Below are 5,627 nucleotides of genomic sequence, written 5' to 3' on the forward strand. Positions count from 1 at the left end.
TTTCCTTGATTATTTGTATATACCTTATATTTCCTGGAGAAAATATGATCTAACTTACTCATTTTTCTTTTTATTTGCTTGCTTGCATTTTGTGAAATATGCTTGAGTAATAATAACTAATTATATAGATAGGAAGTATAAACCATGTTCAGGGCACCAAAAAATCCTTAAATAAATATTTATTTTCAGTTTACACACCACATTGTAGAATGACAGTTCAAATGCAAAGAAGTCCTTAGTGAACAAAAATGTTAATATTCCTGTCTTAGGTTTGAAGAAAAAAAGTGAGGGGTCCTAAAACATATACATTGATTAACTTCCCTAATTTCTGTTGCCTGCTTTTGGGATTGGACTATAATTTATTTTATTTTGTTTTTAAGATATCTTAATTGATACACCAATTATTATTTAGATATTAACTGAAACTCTACAAGTAAAAGCCCAAAACTACTCTGGTAAGTCCATAAGGAATCCGTTTTTCCTTTCTACTTATAAGATATATGCATTTCAGTTTAATCAATTTACAAATGTGGAACTGAGGTTAAAAAAATAAAATACAGCCTCTAGTCATTTTCCTCAAAGAAAGAACCCCTCAGGGCAATCTGTCAGTTTACATTGCAGTTAAAAATTGTTTCAGAAGCATTGGCCTCCAAGTAATAAGCACATAAGAAAGTATAATATAAAACCTGTATCACAGAATTATTTTGATTTATATGAGTAGCACAGATAGAATTATCTAAGGGGATATGCAGTACAATTGAAATAAAACCAAAAAAATGCTAAATTTCACATTGTGTCTCACAATAGTTTGCAGAAAAGAGGGCTTGCTCAAGATGGTCATAAACTGACTTTAATGAAAGTCAGTAATTTATACACTGCATGTTGAACCATCTAATTTTTGTTTATGTTGATGTAATTGCTATGATGAAAGTGGGGGAAAAAGGACCAAACCACATTTTCAGAATGTTAGAGTTTTATTTCGAGTGGTATTTTATTAAGTTAAAGATGAATAATAAATCGATTTGACTGGCCACTAAATCATTTTTTTTTAATTTTACCATTTATATGCTTTATAATAAGGGACAACAGAGAGAAAGAACAATGGCAAACAATGAATGGTGCTGTAAAGAAGGCTGATTACCACTGATAAGTCTCTTTATTCTTCTCTGATTTTCTTATTCATAATTTAGGTTAATTTAGAAAGACTTGATATTATGTTATTGAATCAAAATTATGTCTATAAAAAATGAGATTGCATGGATCAGAAGAAAAGTAGGAAATGTAACATAAATATATCCACAAACTCCTTTTCAACATCATAGTCAAAAACTCTCATTAAATATGAACTTCAGTACAACAAATAGATGAAGCCTACAGCAATGATGGAAACCAGGAAAGAATGATATTCACACAACAAATTTAATCAGTTTATACAATTGAAATTATATTCTACGATAAAAAAATGAAAAGTCCCTCAGAGATAGGCTCAGAACACACAGAACCTGCTGTGATGTTTCAAGATACCTAAAAAAATATGCTTTTAAAAATTCCATGAGATGAAAGGCTTAGTTTATAGTCCCAGTGGTTATATAACAGTCATGAAGCTCTTGGCCTCAACTAACAAAGCATGGAATTAAATAAGACAAAATATGTACAGGCATACCTTGTTTTATTACACTTGGCTTTACTGTGCTTCACAGACATTGTGTTTTTTACAAATAGAAGGTTCATGGCAACCCTGCATTGAGCAAGTCTGTCAGCACTGTTTTTCCAACAGTACTTGCTCACTTCATGACTCTGTGTCACATTTTATTCATTCTCTCAATATTTCAAACGTTTTCACTATTATCATATCTGTTATGGTGATCTGTGATCAGTGATTTTTGATGTTACTACTGTGAGTCACTGAAGGTTCAGATGATGGTTAGCATTTTAAAAATATTAATTATTTTTAATTAAAGTATGTACATTGTTAATTTAGTCATAATGCTACTGCACACAGGCTACAGTATGGTATAAACATAATTTTTATATGTACTGGGAAACCAAAATATCCATGTGACTTGCTTTATTGAGATATTTGCTTTATTACTGTGGTCTGGAACTAAATCCACAATATCTCCATTGTATGCCTGTAATGAGTTCAATAAAAATCAACATAAACAACTATTTAGGAAGACTTTAATAAATCACTCTGTCTTTGAAAGAAAATGTAATCTAAAATGCATAAGTATATATCTTAGGGTAATATAATTCATTAGACTTTTTGATGCTATAGATATATAAATTAACATATAGATATGTAAAATGAAGTAGTTATATGAAATGATTTATACAATCTTTGGCATATAAATAAAGGACACAATTTTTTACAATAAAATTTAAAACTAATTCTGCAATCATATTCCAAATTAATGTGAAAACAACATTTAAAGGCCACATTCCTTAAACTGCATTGCAATAAAACTAGAATTCAATGATTGCACGATTAATTATAAATCACCCAAAGTTATCAAATAATAAGTATAGCTGAACAGATCAATAGCCCAGAGAAAATTCAAAATAGTTTAATATATTTAGATCAAATAAACTTTCAACTTCTTGGCTTACTTTTTTAGTTAGCTGTAACTTTTACAATATACCCATGTAAATAGTTCAAGAGCACTAAAACAATTTAAGAAGTGTTCCAGTTAATTTATGAAATGATCTAAATCCCACCTTTATTGGAGAGCAAGAAAAAGTAAACTGAACACCAGCCTTGTTTATCTGCAGGGTTTGAAACGGAACAGTGAGGAGATTGGTACAGCTTGAATCACTTCTACTCTTAGGAATATGCCCCTAACTACTGTGTGGAGGATAGTGAATACAAGAGTTTGGGGGTGCGGAGGGGAAGCTGTTAAGGTCATGATGTCTGGAAGCAAGATGGTAGCAGTAGAAGTCATTGGATGTGGTGGGTACTGGATATATTTTGAAGATAAACCTAATTTGATTCTTTAAATAACTGAAGGTGGAGTGTCAGAGAAGTAAGGGGCCAATGTCTTTCCATGGCTTAAAGTCTAATTTTATTATAAACTATGGGCTGTGCACTTGCTTGATCAAACTCAGCTCCTCTTCTCTTTGCCTGGAGCATTAGACCCCAGCTTCACTCTCCTTTCACTTCCCAGATTGTGCCCTTAAATCTTTGGCATAATATTTCTCAAATGCTTTTCCTTAGTTCTTGTCCTGGCTGTTTTTGTCATTGTGGAATCATATTGTAGGTCTCAGCTTAAATTTGCTCTTTCATAATGACTTCCATGAACATTGTGCTAAAGTGCAAGCCCTCTTACTCTCTTCTACATTCCACCAAAATCATTCTGTATTGCAACACATTATTTGTTTTCTCTGCAATACTTTACATTTTGGAATCATTTACTTATAGATTTGATTTCTTACCTTGTTTTTTCAGTCTCACTGAAATTCAGTAAGTTTCATAAAGGCAGGAACTAACTCTGAATTAACTCCTAACGCAAATTGGGCACATGCTGAGAACTTGGCTTATAACTGGGCCTCAGAAAACATGTAAACAAATGAGTAAATGCAAACAAAATTGGAAAAATAACATCTCTTCCTGATATATTAAAAATAGTTAATTATTAATAGGATAATAAATTACTTTGTGAAAGAGAAATTTTATTTTAGTTAGATCATAGAACTCATATTTAGCTATGAAGAAATAGAAACACACCAAGCCATGTCAGGATGTGACAACACTGCCCTTCAACTGGATATCTTTCACTATCCCCTCATATACACCATCTTCTGTGTCCTGCAAGGTCAACCCAAATAAACAACATTAAACGTTCCTTTATCCTAAGGCTTCCTTTTAGGTTTATCCAAAGTTGAATACCTGCAGAGGTTATAGAGGAGGTAGGAGAGTTAAGTTGGTGAGTATATTCCCTTGGTTTGCTGCATTATGGTTACTCCACACTGATTGCATTTCTTAATACACTCTGTCTCCAGTCCTGATAACTGCTTTCTCCCTTGTCTCTGTAGCATAAAGGCAGGATTAGCACCCCTTTCTTATGAGGCCTAGAACTTCACTCTATCATGCTGTTTTCTTAACCCTCACCCATATATTTTTAAATAGTCTCTGTATTACTGTTTTAATTACTCAAATTGAGTGTGCTTTTTTACCCGTGCCAGGACCCCAACCAAAAAAACACTATTAAAACTATTATGTTGCAAATTATGTAACCTCTAGATATAAATAGTCCAGCATAGGAATCAGAAATAAAAGGTATAAGGGTTGAAAATAGAAATGATACAATTATTACATATAAATGACAGAAATATTTATTAAGCAAAATTGAATAAAAAGTTTTATAAGAACTTTAAGCAGTTCAGTAAGAAAATACACATATAATATAAAGTTTTCCCTACATATTTTCCAAGTTTTATTGAGTGCATCACAGAAGATAGGGACCTTACCAAGCTCTTTGCCTCATAAAAACTCATCTAATCCATACCACAACTCAATTAGATTATTATTATTATTGAAATGTTATCTTAATTTTATGGAGGAACTAATTTATACTCAGAGATTAGGTAATTTTCCCTACCTGAAAAGCAAGAGGATCAAGATCTGAGCCCAGACAGTCTAGAGATGGATAACTGTACTCATTACTTCCATCCAGTACACAAGATTAATCAGCTAGAAAACATAAGGGAATATAAGTCCTCTCAAACTAGTATTTTAATACAAAAAATAGATATAAACCTGTCAAGAAATGTTGCATATCTTTTCTAAGAAAATTACACAATTTTATCTAGAAAAACAATTAAAGATTAATAAATGAAGAGTCAGTATGTCATTAACTGAGAAAACACATTTTTATAAAGAGTTCAATTCTCCCTAACTTATTTAATAGATTAAAACAAAATCAATTTAAGCTCACCCTGGGATATTTTCACCCCAAACTTGACCAATGATTTTAAGGTTAATGTGGAAGTATAATTGGGCAAGAATATACATCAAACACTCAAACAAAAAGAGAGTATTATCAAGAGGCTTGCCAGACACTAAGATATAGTATAAAGACATAATAATTAAAGTATAATCCACATGGAGAAAATTAATAAAAAGAAATAGACCATATTACATTTAAGTATTTAATGGATAAAGGAAATGTTTAAGTCTCTGGAAATTTTTCAATGAAAAGTCTCTAGCTTAGCTAAATGAAAACTAAGGTGGACACCTACTTAACCAAATGCTAAAAAAAACTTCTGAATATATCTGAGAGTTAAATATGAAAAAATAAATCAATAAATAACTAAAGAAATCAAATAAGATTATTAATATTATTTGTTAGTGGGAAGGAATTTCTATGCTCAAAAAGAACGTATATACACACATGCACAAACTATATGCATATATATTTTTCTATCATTTGAGGCATTTATAAGTCAAAGTATTATTATAATATTGTGCAAATAATGCACTTAATAAAGAAATACATATGACAGATAAAAGGCTAATTTTCAAAAGATATGATTTTTAAAATTAAAAGAAGACTCCTCAAAATAAAAATGGACCAATGACATGAGAAACCAGTTCAGAAAATTAGATTTAAATTTCAAATGTCTAGATT

This window comes from Tursiops truncatus, chromosome 18 (assembly GCF_011762595.2).
Source record: "Tursiops truncatus isolate mTurTru1 chromosome 18, mTurTru1.mat.Y, whole genome shotgun sequence".
Classification (NCBI taxonomy): domain Eukaryota; kingdom Metazoa; phylum Chordata; class Mammalia; order Artiodactyla; family Delphinidae; genus Tursiops; species Tursiops truncatus.